Below are 15,283 nucleotides of genomic sequence, written 5' to 3' on the forward strand. Positions count from 1 at the left end.
GCTTCTATGTTCTAACGTTCACTCAGATCGACTGCACAGTTTTCATTATTACTGGTTCAAAGCAAAACCATCTCTATCTTAACCTGTCTTGCATGGAAGTGCTTTATGAACTTCATGAATCTCTCACCAATATCTTCAAATTTCAGACCTTACAGCACACATGTCAAACTCTGGCCCGCGATATAATTATATTTGGCCCGCAAGATCATTTCAAAAATGTATTAGAGGTGGCCCGCCCTGCAGCGAGAGCCGATGCTGTTTTTTGGTAATGTCACCCCCACCATCCTCCCGCTTCATTGCACTCCCCCCTAAAACCACCCCCCTTAAAAGATGGCCAGAATATTCTCAAAAAGGAATCCAGAATGGTAAAGTTCCACAAACCTTCTGCTGGGAATCCTAACAACACCCAGGCATCAGATCCACGGGACGCGGAGGGAGCAAGAGTGTTGCAGGTTGACCGTGCAAACTTTGAGAATGGGGAAACAAAATTGTAACACAAGAAGTCTGTCAATGTTATAAACCGGCAAGCTGGTTGGAAGGCTCCCCGCACAACCAGTCACTTCTCCCACCTGTCGAGCGGTGCGGCGAATTGGCAAACGCCTGTGATTTTCTGTCGGCGCGACGGACATGGCAGGCTGCGCACGGCCCCCGCTGTTCCGCAAAGGCTGATCGGCAGCGCGCTGGGCCTGAGTGGGTGGGTAAGCAGGGGTGGGCAGAGGGTGTAGGTGAGGAGTAATGGGCAGGGGAAGTTATGGTGGTGCGAGGGGCAGTTAGAGGGAGGGATGAGTAGAAGGAGGGGTGGATAGGGAAGAGGTAAAAGGGAAGGGGCAGGGCGAGTAGGGGAGGGGTGATTAGAGGGTGAGAGATGGGTAGAGGGAGGAACAGGTTGAGGGGAGAGGCAGTAGAGGGGCGTGTATAGGATGGGGTGGGTAGAGGCAGAGCGAGTGGAGTGAGGGATGAGTAGAGGTTGGGTAAAGGACTGGTCAGGTAGAGGGATGGTGGGTCGAGGGTGAATAGAGGCCTAGAGCCTGAGGAGTGAGCAGGAAATGCTGAGTCCTGATGCAGGCCAAAATGGACACAGCCTGTGAATGCTGACTACATCTCCACAGGGACCAAATATGTTTCCCTCAGGTCAAGCAAAGGGTGAACTTGAGCTACCTACTCCTGACCTGTAACATTATCCTCCTAAAGTTATCTCCTAAAGTTTAACATTACATATGTTGAAAGAAGAGAAAACATGCAGATGTTGTTGAAAATTTTCAATAAATATTTAGTTCAGCCCTCGACTTAGTCCAAGTTTTTAATTTTGGCCCTCCGTGAATTTGAGTTTGACACCCCTGCCTTACAGCAGTTACTTTCAACCTAGCCCTGCCTCACTCCCCAAACAAATCTAGTCTTCTGATACGCTACTCCTATATTAACTCACAGACCGCGAATAGGTTCTTGGGGGCCCTTATAGCGGCCCTAAGTACCACCACCATGGAAGCTCCCCCTCCCCACCTCAACACAGAGGAACTTTTGTCCCTATTTAATAACACTTGTTCTTCTATCCTGAATGCAGAAGGCCCAATCAAGGAGAAAAAAAACCTACACTCTGGACTGCACCTTGGCTCAATAATATCACCAAAGCCCTGAGGAGGGAGTGCAGGATAGCTGAACGTAAGTGGAAGCAAGACTAACTGCAAATTTCCCATGAAATTCTGAAAAAAAAACCCTAATGTGCACATAAGCCTAGAAACAATAAAGGCTAAAAGAATAAAATATTTTGCCATTCTAATTTCCAACAGCTCCCAAAATCCCACAGTCTTGTTAAATACCATCAACTCAATCATTGGTCCTGCACCTAATACCAACTCTGACGCATCCCTTACCAAATGCGAAGAATTTTTAAAATTCTTCATAAACAAAGTTGAGAACATCAGAACCAACATTCCCCCCTCCACCTGCAGTCTAACTGTACCACGGCTCTGTTCATCCAACCTGGACTCTTCCAGCCCAATCACACTACCCACCCTTAGAAAGATTGTGTTTGCCATGAGCTGACAACCTGCCCCGTCGACATTATCCCTACTCCCTTCCTGAGGGATGTTTTCAACACAGCCCTAATATCCTCTCTATTATTAACAGTTCCTGAGCTACCAGGAGTTCCATTTCGTTTCAAACGTGCTGTGGTCCAACCCCTCCTGAAAAAAAAATCCCAGCCTCGATTCCATCACACCCAAAAATCACAGAGCTGTTTCTAAACTTCCATTCCTGTCAAAGGTCCTCGAAAAAGTTGTTCTTAGACAATTGTTGCTCAACCTACATCAAAACAATATATTCAAAAGATTCCAGACAGGTTATAAGACCCACCATAGCACAGAGTCGGCCTTACTAAGAGTTTACAATGACTTGCTCATTGTCACTGACGAAGGGGGCTCCACCATTCTAATTCTCCTGAACCTTAGTGCAGCGTTTATTACTGTGGATCACACTATTTTAATAGTTCACCTCTGGCAGAGAGTTGGTGTTGTTGCAACAACACTGAATTGGTTTAAATATCATCTTAGTGATAGAGGACTTTCTCAGTCAACATGGCCAAATTTTCAACAGAATCACACAAGGGTCTATCTCTTCTTATACATGCTTCCCCTCAACCATATGATCCAAAAACACAGCATCTCCTTCCACTGCTACGCTGATTATACTCAGCTCTATCTCCCCCTGAAGCCCAATGGTCAAGCAAAGATAACCAGCCTCAACGACTTTCTGGAGAACATAAAGTGCTGGATGCTTGATGGCTAAACGAAGGCAAATCTGAGATCATCCTATTTGCTCCCACCTCCAACCTCCTCCAAAAATATCTCCAATACCTTTGGAAACTTATCCTCCTTTGATTCCATCTTCAAGTTTGACGAACAAATCAATACAGTAGTAAAAGCTAGCTTTTCCCAGCTCCATACTATTGCCAAATTCAAATCATTCCTGGAACTGAAAGAGCTCAAGAAAGTTATCCACCCATTTAGACTACTCTAACTATATACAGGAATTAGTCAGTCCTTATCCCTTCTGTAACGTGCAGAATACTACAGCAAGGCTTGTGACAGGAGCCAAGAAGAGGGACCATATCACCCCTATTCTGGCTGCCAGTATGGCTCAGATTAGATTTTAAAGTTCTCCAGTTTGTTTACAAAGCATTAATGGTCAAGCCCCCTCCTATATCACTGATCTCCTAACACTGTACTCCACTTCAATACCCCTCAAATTGGCCAATTTAGGATGCTTGGTTCCATGCTTAAATCGTAAACTCGGGAGATCGCACCTTCGCCATTGCAGCCCTCAAAATGTGGAACAGCATTCCTCCCTCCATCAAATCAGCCCCTTTTAACTCTTTTAAATCCAGGCTGAAGTTGTATTTTCACTCAAGTGATTTGATGTGATTGTTACCATGTTGTATGTACAATTATGAACCTCGAGTGCCCATTTTATACTGCACTTTAAATCACTGCTTAAGTTAAGATGTAAATTATGATCTATACAGCATTTTGGTCAACATGAGTTGTTTTAAATGTGCTATATAAATAAAATAAACTTGGATCATGAAAATGCCTCAAATCTGGCATCGAGTACTGCTAATACTGACAACCTGCAGAGTGAAGAAAGCCTCAAGCAATGCCGAAACATTGGAGCTATTTGCTTCAGCTGTTGAGAGGATCTGTGATCTTTATGAATGTCTGGAAGTAAAATACGAATGTTAAAATATATGAACAATAATAAAGTAAATGTTAACAACTCTTCAACTTGCTGTGGATTGAGATTCATTGAAGTTAGTCCCTGCAGTTTATTATCTCATCCAAAGATGGTAACCCAATGTTGGTGTCTACCTGTTTTTCCACATTCCCGCTGAAGGGCTTAGTCCCAAAATGTTGATTGACTTTTAATTTCTATGAATGATGCAGGACCTGCTGAGTTTCTCCAGCACTTTTGTGTACTGTAGATTTTCATATTTTCTTGTTTATACCCAATTCTGAATTTATTTCCCTTCGGTATCTAATACTGAAGCTATTTCCCTTTATTCCATATTTGTCATGTCAATCCTTCTCCGATTCATGATCATGAAGTCTTCATTCTTCTAAACACAAGAAAGTTTAGTGCCCTTCTACTTGACCACTTCTGACAGAACAAGCCTCTAAACCCAATCAACATTCTGGTGTGTAGTGATCAGAATCAGGATTTATCGTCATGAATAAGTCATGAAATTCAGTGTTTTGGGGCAGCGTCACAGTGCAAACATTCATATAATAACCATCTTATGACATTACTATAAAATAAATTAAAATAATAGTGCACGAAAAGTAAGGCAGTGTCTTTGGTTCATTGAGTATTCAGGAATCTGATGGCAAGTGGGGAAGAAGCTGCCCTTGTGCTGCTGGGTGCTCATCTTGAGGCTCCTGTACCTTTCCCCTGATGGTAGAAGAGGGAATGGCCTGGATGGTGGGGGTCCTTGAGGATAGAAACTGCTTATTCAAGGCTCCGCCTCATGTAGATGTCCTCGATGGAGTGATGTCTGGTGTCCGTGATGTCGCAGGCAGAGTTAACAATCCTCTGGAGTTTATTCTTGTCCTGAGAGTTGGCACCTCCATACCAGTCAGAATACTCTCCATGTTACACCTGTTGAAGTTTACGAGAGTCTTCAGTGACATACCGAACCACCTCAGACACCTCACAAAGTATAGCCGCTGGCGAGCCTTCATTGTGATTGCATCAGTGCGGAGGCTCCCAGACAGATCCTCAGAGATGATGACACCCAGGAATTTGAGGTTCTTGACCCTCTCCACTACTGAGCCTTCGATGAGGACTGGATCGTGTTCCCCTGACTTCCTCCTGAAGTCTACAATCATCTCCTTGGTTTTGCTGACATTGAGCGCAAGGTCATTGTTGTTACACCAATCAATGAGCTGATCTATCTCCCTCCTGTACACTTCCTTGTTGCCGTTTTGATTCTGCTGACAATTGTGGTGTCATCGGCAAACTTGTAGATGGCATTGGAATTATGCCTGGCCACACAGTCGTGGGTGTATAATGAGTAGAGCAGAAGGTTAAGCACGCATCCTTGGGGTGCACCTGTATTGATTATCAGTGAGGAGGAGATGTTGTTTCCAATTCATACTGACTGGTCCTTTGATGAGAAAGACAAGGATTCAGTTGCAGAGGGGGGTACAGAGGCCTAGAGTTGTAGCTTCTTGACCAGGGAATAATCATATTGAAGGTTAAGCTGTAGTTGATGAAGACCATCCTTATGTATGAATTGCTGTTTTCAAGTTGATGCAGAGCTGATTGGCGAGCCAGCAATATTGTATCTGCTGTGGAGCGATTGCATTGGTCTAAGTATATCCTTAGATGCAGATGTTAAAATTGCACACAAAAAAACTTGAACCTTCTAAATGATTCATGACTTCCTTATTCTTTTTCCAAATGTAACCACAACTGCTTGCCTCATAAGTGCAGGTTATTTTCACCCCTACCTAAAAGCAATGTAGAAAAGTGATAATGGAACTAATTGCTTTAACTGTTGAGAGGACTTTACAGATATATGGAAATAAAATCTGGATATAAAATATATAAACAATATTAAAGTAAATATCAACAGTTCTGCAATTTCCTGTAGTTGACTGTAATTGAATAGTTTATTCCTGCAGTTCATTCTTAACAATAAAAAATGTTGAGAGCGGTCACATGATGGTAGATGGCGAGTAGGACAGAATCGCAGAGCTCGTCTGAAAATTATAAAAAACAAGAAAAAAAAAGTTAAAAGAAAGTTTTCAAGCAGAATAAATTAAAATAAAAAGAAAGATGGGGAAGAAAGACAAAAAGTCCACAATGAAATATGCAGCCCCAGGACATTGGGACTGTGGGACCTCATGGCGAGGAAGTCAACAGGGTCCATTTGAGGCCGCCATGGGAGGAGATCGCAGGCAACTCTCCATCAAAAGAAAGTCACCCAGAGTCAAGTCGGAAAGCAGTGAAGAATCTGTGAGCAGCGATGACGGCTGTGGGATGTCACTTCGATGGGAGGAGGCGGTAGAAGTGGAAGCAGCAGCAGTAGCGGCAGTGTCAAACATCGTGAGTGGCGCGGGAGATTGAAGGCTGGTGGTAGCAGGTGGGAACGGGATCGTAGGCGATGTCGGGAGAATGACCCAATCTGCAGTCCAGGTGGACCCTGCGGGCTGCAGGTGAGGAGACGGTGAATGGCGAGAGGAGATGGCTGAGTGGTCGGGGAGCAGTGGCATGGAGCAGTGGTGTGGAGAGCGATGGTGAAGATGAAGAGGCGAAAGGTGGAAGGACAGGTGAAGGTGTTGGAGGGAGAGGAGAGACTTACTGGAGAGTGTGTGAGGGCCGTGGTGGAGACAGTTGTGGAGGCCAGATTAAAGACTGCTTTAAAGGGATTTTCTAATGAAATGGGGGAGAGAAAGAGGGCAGTGGCAGATCTGATGAGGAGAGTCTCTAGTATGGAGGACAGAATAGAGAGGATGGAGGATAAAGTGGAATGCTTGGAAAGTCAGAGGGATGTCTGGAACAAGGAAAGGGAGGAAATCCTGGCGACACCTGACAGGTTTGAACATTTTAACAGAAGAAAAAGTGTTAAAATTGTGGGATTAAATGAAGGGGTGGATGGGAATGATTTGATCATATTTATTAAGGATTGGATACCGACCGGGAGTACTTGGGTGAGGTTTCAGGATAGAATAGGCACACTCATCTTTTTTCCACAAGCTGAGTCCATGGCAATGGTCTTGGTTGGTCTTGGTGAAATTTGAGAATTTCCTGGACTGGGAAAGATTCTTCGAGCAGCAGCCGAGGAGACGTGGGCAAGGTGGGTCCAGCCGAGTTTAGGGGTAGCAAGAGCCTTTTCTTTCCAGACATCAGCGTGATTTTGCTGAAACGAAGGAAACAGTTTGATGAAATGAAAAAGGTCTTGCAAGGCAAGGGGGTAGAATATAGGCTATTACACCTAGCGACGTTAAAATGATATTGCCCAGGGTGACAAAACGTTTTATACAGAGGCAAAGGAGGCGATGAGATTCACCAAATCTCTAGAGGCCACCCTGGAGGAGGGGCAATAAGCCCGGGGAGAGGGTTGCTGTTTGAAGGATTTTGCATGCGTGTGTGTATATATAAAGAGATGATAAGTTATTTGGGCATGACGCGGGAGGGGAGGGAGTAATATGGGTGCTGCGGGCACGCCTTGATTTGGAAAGGGAATTGGCATCAACCATAGGGTTAGTGGTGTTGGGGGGGGGGTATAGTGGGTCAGAAGGTGGAGGAGGGGTTGAATTGGGGTTTACATTATATTGTCTTTATTTGCTGAATATGGTCATTTTCTTAATTCCTTTAATTTACACATTTTGGATGGGTGCAGAAGTGTAGGTTCATGGCCTGATGGGACAAAGGGGCCAAGGGATTAAGGGCCAAGAGATTAAGGGCCAAGAGATTAAGGGCCAAGAGATTAAGGGCCAAGAGATTAAGGGCCAAGAGATTAAGGGCCAAGAGATTAAGGGCCAAGAGATTAAGGGCCAAGAGATTAAGGGCCAAGAGATTAAGGGCCAAGAGATTAAGGGCCAAGAGATTAAGGGCCAAGAGATTAAGGGCCAAGAGATTAAGGGCCAAGAGAAGACCGGAAAGGGGGAGGGAGTGGATGAGATAATTAAGGTGGTAAGTGTGACTGTCAATGGGATTAATGTTCTAATAAAGAGGAAGAGAGTCTTGGAACACCTTAAAAACATGCAGGTGCACATAGTATTTTTACAAGAAACCCACCTCATGAACCAAGAGCACAAAGTTGAAGAGGAGGTGGGTGGGTCAAGTGGCATCATCCTCCTTTGGTTCCGGTGCCAGGGGAATGCCTATCCTGCTAGGGAAGAATGTTCTAGTGGTGGTCACCAACTCCGCAGGGAGATTTGAGATGATGCATTGTCAAATATGCTCCGAATCCTGGACCATGATGAATGTTTACGCCCAGAAATATTATGATGAAAAGTTTCTACAGGATATATTTTTGAAAAGTATCTGAAGATATGGGGGCGGGGGGTGGGGGGAGAAGTTTTTGATTGGAGGGGATTTTCAATTTTTGTCTGGATCCAGCCAAGTATAAATTGGTGAAGAAGCTCACGAGGGCCTTCATGAAGGAGCTGAACCTTAGAGAGGTCTGAAAAAGGTGGAATCCAAGAGTGAGGGTTTACTCTTTTTATTCGCGGTAACATAATCCTACACTCGGATCAATTTTTCCTTGGTGTCAGCCCTAATGGAGGTTAGGATAGTGGAAGCCGAGTACAGGGAATGGCTGCTGTCAGACCATTCGCCTTTGGTGGTATCAATCTTAATGCCGGATAAACAGACCCCAGGGTATATACTGCGCCTGAACATGACATTGTTGTGATAAATAGAATTTCGTAGCTTTGTGAGAGCTCAGATAGATTTGTTTTGTAAGGTGAACTGACCCTCTACTGAGGATAGCTTCCTGATATGGGACACATTGAAGGCTTATTTAAGGGGCCAGATAATTAGGTATACAAGTATGTCAAAAAAGGGTATATGAATAAGGTTAATGATCTGGAATTGGAGATAACACAAATGGAAAAGGACTATCAGAGGATGGGCACGGAAGAGAAGTATAGAAATTTGGTGAACAAGAAGCTCAAGTACAAATCGCTGCAAGTATATAGGATGGAAAAGTTGATTCTAAGATCTAGACAGCAGTACTATGAGCTGGGGGAGAAGGCCTATAAAATCCTGTCCTGGCAGGTGAGGGTGGAAGAGGCCTCCAGAACAATCAATACAATTCAAACAGGGGAAGGCAAGATCTCATACAAGCCAAAAGAAATAACTCATATTTAAAGAATTCTATGAAGAGCTTTATAAATCGGAGTCAGGAGGAAACCCCGCCAAAATGGATGAGTTTTTTCTCCCATTAGACTTGCCAAATTTAGGACAGAAGGAGCAAGAGGGGCCGAGTGCCCCATTTATTAAAGATGAAGTGGAACATGCTCTTTACAGGTGGAGAAATCCCCAGGGGAGGATGGCTTCCCCATCGAATTTTACAAGGACTTCAAGGATCTCTTGTTGCCCCTTCTTATGAAGGTGGTGGATCAGGTGGTAGAGATTCATAACCTTCCAGTGTCTTTCTCAACAGCAATCATTGCAGTAATACTAAAAAAAAAGGCAGGGATCCCCTGAAACCTGCCTCATATTGGCCTATCTCATTGTTGAATGCAATTACAAAAGCATTGGCAAATGGGCTTGCGAAACACCTGCTGAAGTTAATGAACCCAGATCGTAGAAAAGAGGCAATCGTCAAAATAATATAGCTAGATTGCTAAGTGTTGTACATCTAGCACAGTCAAGGGCAGATCCAGGAGTGGCCATAGCTTTGGATGCAAAGAAGGCCTTCAACAGATTGAGTGGGATTTTCTGTTCAAGGTGCTGGAGAAATTCAGTCTGGGACAAACATTTATCAATTAGTTCAAAGAACTTTACCATAAACCTCGAGCCATAATAATTACAAATGGGTAGATATCTCCAGAGTTTTACTTGAACAGGTCAAGTAGACACGGTTGCCCTTTGTCCCCGGTGTTATTCATATTAGCTATGGAGCCACTGGTGGAAGCCATTTTGCAGGATCCAGACATAAGGAGGTTCAAGGTGGGCCAGGTGGAATAAAATCAGCCTTTTTGTTGATGATGTGTTAGTATATTTGACGAATCCTAGGATGTCATTGGCAGACTGTGGACCATATTGGAGGTTTGAGAGAAAGTTTTGGGTACAGAGAAAATTTGGATAAGAGCGAGGTTATGCTTCTGACAAATGTGGATTGCAATAAGCATTAACATGGCAGTGAGTTTGAGTGGTCGAGGGAAGACATAAGTACTTTGGGGGTCAAAGTAGACAAGGATTGATGTAATTTGTATAAGCTTAATTATATTCCTTTGCTCTAGAAGATTGAGGATTCTGCCCATTACATTGATGGACAGTCAACTGTGTCAAAATGAAGGCAATGCCAAGGCTTTGATATCTTGTCCAGTCGTTACCCCATTCCATTGTCTTGGGTTTTCTTTAAGGTGCTTAAAGAGTGTGTCAGAAATTGGAATGGAAAAATGGCTAGAATCTCCATGGAAAAGTTAACATGGGATTATAAATTTGGGGATTTAAAATTACCTGACTTTAAAAAGAATTATTGGACATTCCAAGCGAGATTTATCACCTCACTATTTGAGGGAGAGGGGGCCCCAGCGTGGACGCAGATTGGGCTGCATTCGTTAGGTGAAGAGATAGCCAAAGAATTTATCTATAAATGGGATGTAAAACTACTCTTAAAGAAAAGTGACTCCATCCTAAAACATGGACTTCATACGTGGAAAAGGATAAAACAAAGTATTGGATGGAAGGTGGGGATATCTCCCAAAATACCCCTGATTCAGAATAACTTAATACCCTTGACTCTAGGTAATAAGATATTGGACATCTGGTGTCACAGGGGGATGAGGTGTATCGAGGATTGTTATGAAGTGGGGTGGGGGTTAGCTTATGTCATTTGGGCAATTGAGAAACAAGTATAATTTGTCCAACAGAATATTCTTCTGCTATCTTCAAATAAGATCTTTTTTTGCTATAACCCTGCTGGAATGTAGTGACATGGAGATTCTAATTCGAAAGGGGAATGTGTGTAAATTTATTTCATAGATGTATTACATATTCCAAAGTGAGGGTTTGAAACTGGGCCTACTAAGGTCAAGGGAGAGATGGGAGTTGGACTTGGGTACAACAATCAATGAAGAGTAATGGCAGAACCTATGTCTGGACCGTGTGACAGGGGTCGTCCACACCAGATACAGGATGGTACATTATAATTTTCTGCACCAGTGATATCCTTACACCTCAGAAACTACATAAATCAAAATCAGACATTTCAGAAATGTGTTTTAGATGTGGTGTGGAGGTGGAACTTTTGTCCATTCTACCTGGCTATGTTCAAAGGTGAGACCTCTTTGGGGAGGCCTAGGGGATAGTCTAAAAAAAATTACAAAAGTAGATTTTTCCACAGGATCTGGAGCTGTTCCTCTTGGGGGATATTGGAGAAGTACAGTTTAGACTGACTAAATTCCAAATTTTGTTTGCGACGATAGCTTTGGCGGTAGCCAGGAGAGTGTCTAGTAGTTTCGTGGAAGTCCGACTCCTAGCTAAATACCACACAATGGAATATGGAAATGCAGTGTTGCATTCCCATGGGAGAAAATCACATATAACCTACAGAGCAAACGTGACACATTTGTTAGAGTATGGCAACCTTACTTGCAGTACATTGGTACTCAGATAGATTGATTCCCCGTTTTTAAATAGGGATAAGGTTAAATGATCCCGGTAAGGCCAGAAGTGTGATTATGGAAATTGGACTTGGTGCAGAAGACGCACCTGTTTTCAGGTCCTTAGTTCTTTTTCTTTTTGAGTTGTTTTCTTTTGAATGGCATTGCCATTGTTATTTCTTTTCATTACAGGTTTCAATAGGGGTCCTGTATCCCACAATGATTGGGATCGAGATAAGTTTTTGGAATGTATTCTCTGTGGCGGGTGGGAGGGGGTGGGGACAAATACACACTTTGGGTATGAATATGCACATGGATGGCTTTGTAATTCTGTGAAAACTAAAAATATTTTAAAAAAATCAATACAAAATGTAGATGGTGGTAGGAACCATACCTACTATTGAATATTGGAGTTAACAATATGATGCATACTGTACGCAGTCACATGGGGATATAAAGATTTTGTACCTGCCTCAAAGATTGAAATAAAAATAAGAGTTTGTGTGATGTGCATGAACTCGAGGCGAATTGTTGAGCCGAGCAGGATCCAGCACTGCATGGCCTTTACAGTGGGCATGCTGTTGATGGAACACTTCAGAAATTAGCACTAAATTATTCTTCTCTCATTTCTGCTTTAGCCCCATGGCTGCACTAAATGTTTCATTATGATTCAGAAAGATTTGTGTATCCAGAGAACTTTCCTCAATTGTGCTGAAAGACAATTGAGATATTGAACTGTCGGGCACATTCCACGTCTTCATGTTTTCGAATCTTTCAGAAGATCAGAATTGCTGAGCCCAAACAAATGAATTTTGCTGTCTCTTTCCTTATACGACACCAGTGACCACATCTCTTTAAAGTATTCCAGAGAGTTAGTTCCTTAACAGGCTCTCTTTCCCATTCCCCAATCCAGCTCTCCTCTTCCCACAATATTTTTCTAAATAAGTACAAGTTGTCTAAGGCTCCAAATACTCCTTCCAGGCAAAACAGAAACTTGCAAGGCCTGTTCGTGCAAGTGAGCATACAAATTCCTGATAGAAGGGGCAGGTTCAAACCCGGGTCGCTGTAATACTGTTGCTAACCGCTACGCTAATTGTGCTTTCCTAATTTGGTGACCACTTCGCCAAACAGCCCACTCTCCAAGCTTAATTCTCGGGTTGTAATCACCAGTTTTCTCCACAGGTCCTGTCTGGCCAGCTGAGGCCCTTTAGCTCCTCATTGCGTATTTCTCCATTTGCAGTGCACCTTTTTTCTCCTGAAAACTTTCCAAAAAACTTGAGGGAAACTGGTGGAGTCACAGCTCATTTTTTCATTTGGACTTTTACAGCCTTAAAGGAACAGCACTGAATCACCAGCACCAATCCAGCCTTGTCATGCACACTGACAGTGACATTGGACAACAAACAGGTTTTAGCAGTGAATGACTACAACTTAAGGATTGGGCATGCCCTCTCATTGTTAAAATTCTAAATGCTGGATAGACTACATGGCAGAATGTTATTTTTTAAGTAGCCATGTTCATTGCTTTTTAAATGTGGGCAACCTTTTAGCCATTGCTCAATTTAATCCTTCTACCATTGGCAGAAGAACCTGACATCAAGGGTCTGGAATTCTTTATGTGAGATTCCTTTCAAAACCTGTTTTGACCAAGTTTTTGCCTGTTTGGGTGAACATCTCCACATGTGACTTGGTGTTTAATTTTACATGATGAAGCACGTTGGGATATTTTAGTTGCCTATTCAAAATAACTGTAAGATATTTTTTAACAGACCCACCTTCCTTTTGAAAACTCAAAGGTTGCTCCTTTTTACAGTTCAAAACATGTACTAAAGTAATTAACTTTCATTTGCTCATGTCAACCATGGAGAATGCTATTACTTCGAGATAGTTTAGCTGGTTTTAAATAAATGTATAAAATATTTATAGATTGGAGCTGAACAATTTGAACGCAGATTTTTTTTTCAGATACCTTCATCGATACAGTTTGTATCTTGTATAATTGCAATTTCTTGGGGTGCCTCCTTTAGAAGCTAGTTAATGATTCCATAACTGTATAGAGGCACCTTTGTACTTTTTATGGCAATCTGTTGGAGGAACTTGGGCATTTGAATCATTACACAATCCTTGAAACAAACTTGCTATTTGAAGCTGAATGGTATAGGCTTGAGTTGGACTAATTGTGCCTGTGTGACATTGGAGATAAACTCCCCAGCACTGGAAGGAAAATGTTGATTAAGAATAACCCACAGCTTGACTGAATGCTCAAAAGAATAATTTATTTCCAACAGTTTGTAACTGGTTTACAGGTTTGATATTTACTGAACTGCACTGGTAAGGAGTTGGTTTATCATGCACAATCTTTGGTTTTAAAGTAAACTTCACTCTGTTACAATAACTTGTTGGGCAGTAAGAAGCATTAATTTTGTTATTGAGTACATAAATCAATGTTTCACAATCTGTAATCTTTCATATAAAGGTGAATTTTGAGTTTGGTTGTGTGTAATTACGACAGTCGAGAAATAGATCTGTAATGCTGTAGTTATTTTGTACATTTTCGGTACCAGGTTAACTCATTTGGTTGCACTTTCAATTCTGAATCAGAACATTGTGGAATTATGAAATACTATGGAAACTAGAGCACACAATCCAGGTGAATAGAGGTAATGTTTTTGAGGTGGGTTAGAACTGTGGCTCCTTCTGCTTGCTCAGAATGCTGGTGAATCCCATGGTCAAGATTAATGACTTCTCCCTGATGTCCTCACCTGTATTTACCTTTCAGTCAACAAGACTAAAACAGATGGGTCTTCATTAGATGCCACCTGTTAAACTCGCTGCAGGCCAATTGCCGACTGCATTTCTGACATTCCAATCGTGGTAGCACTTATTTGGGGTTTATTTCCTAATTTAAATAGTTTACAAAAAATTTGACATTTGGTCATTTTCATTCTTCAGTTCACTTTCTTTTAAGTTTGCAGTTGTTTGGTGACTTCACCCTTTATCATGGAGGGTGATCTTTATCATCTTTCCATGTAACCTTTCCTGTTTTTAAATTCGAATTTTTGGTACCTTTCAATGGCCTCACTAAATCCGTGTGGAGAAATAACCCTCACTCCTGGAGAATCGATCAGAATAGCTGGGCACAGTATCTGGTGAGATAGTTTTATGCCACAGAGAGAGGCCCTTCAGCCTGCCATGTTCATGCTGACCGTAATGCGCATCGAAAGAACGAAAGACTTGTTGATCCAGACCAAAGCTTTTATTAACTAAAAGACTGGAGTATATCACAAGTAGGTCGACCAGTCCAGAATGACCTGGTCTGGCTAGGAGCAATCCTTTAAGACCTGCCAGTAGGTATTGCTACACTCTCAGCCAATCACAGTCATCCTACACTACTATCTGTATATATGTACTTATATACATTGCTGATAGAATCTGTACTATCACCCTGACCAAGTACTTTCTATGCTAATTCCATTTACCAGCACATGGTCCATAGCCCTTTATGCATTGGTGATTTGTACTCATCTGGATATTATCTTAAATGCTGTGAGCATGCCTACCTCAATTACACCCAGGGTGAAAAATCTTCCTTCGTCTTCCCCCTTGTACCTATTAACCATGGTTTTAGACACATCTAGTTCATGGAAAAGTTTGCTACTTTCTGCTCTACTTTGCCTCATAAGGTTTCCCACAACAATTCCCATTACTGTGAAATGTCCATTGTGTCCACCTATTTTGAGAGAAAAAATGAAGTTTTACACTTCCCTCACAAGATATCCATGGCACAAGCAACCAAATTTGTGGGGAAATGAACCAGTTTTAAATGAGCACAAGTGAAGCAGTGGGATAAAGAGGATTTTAGGGAGAGCATAAGAAATAGGAGCAGGAATCGGCCATCTAGTCCATCGAGCTGCTCTGCCATTCAATAGCTGATATGGCTATGGACT

The 15,283-nt window shown here is 42.4% G+C and overlaps 1 protein-coding gene across 18 annotated transcripts in view; it reads left to right on the forward strand.

The window, feature by feature from the left end:
* Positions 1 to 15,283, forward strand: part of pip5k1ba (phosphatidylinositol-4-phosphate 5-kinase, type I, beta a) — a 200,238-nt gene that overhangs the window by 90,304 nt on the left and 94,651 nt on the right. For 12 of the 18 annotated variants that reach the window (XM_069922227.1, XM_069922219.1, XM_069922100.1 and 9 more), the window contains one exon: positions 1,562 to 1,659. The exons of 5 other annotated variants lie outside the window; for them this stretch is intronic. The gene's annotated coding sequence lies outside the window, so the exon portion shown is untranslated. Of the gene's footprint in view, positions 1 to 1,561; positions 1,660 to 13,625; positions 13,668 to 15,283 lie in introns of those variants that run through there. One more of the 18 variants, XM_069922199.1, reaches the window with a different exon arrangement.

The sequence above is a fragment of the Narcine bancroftii genome, chromosome 1 (genome assembly GCF_036971445.1).
Source record: "Narcine bancroftii isolate sNarBan1 chromosome 1, sNarBan1.hap1, whole genome shotgun sequence".
Classification (NCBI taxonomy): domain Eukaryota; kingdom Metazoa; phylum Chordata; class Chondrichthyes; order Torpediniformes; family Narcinidae; genus Narcine; species Narcine bancroftii.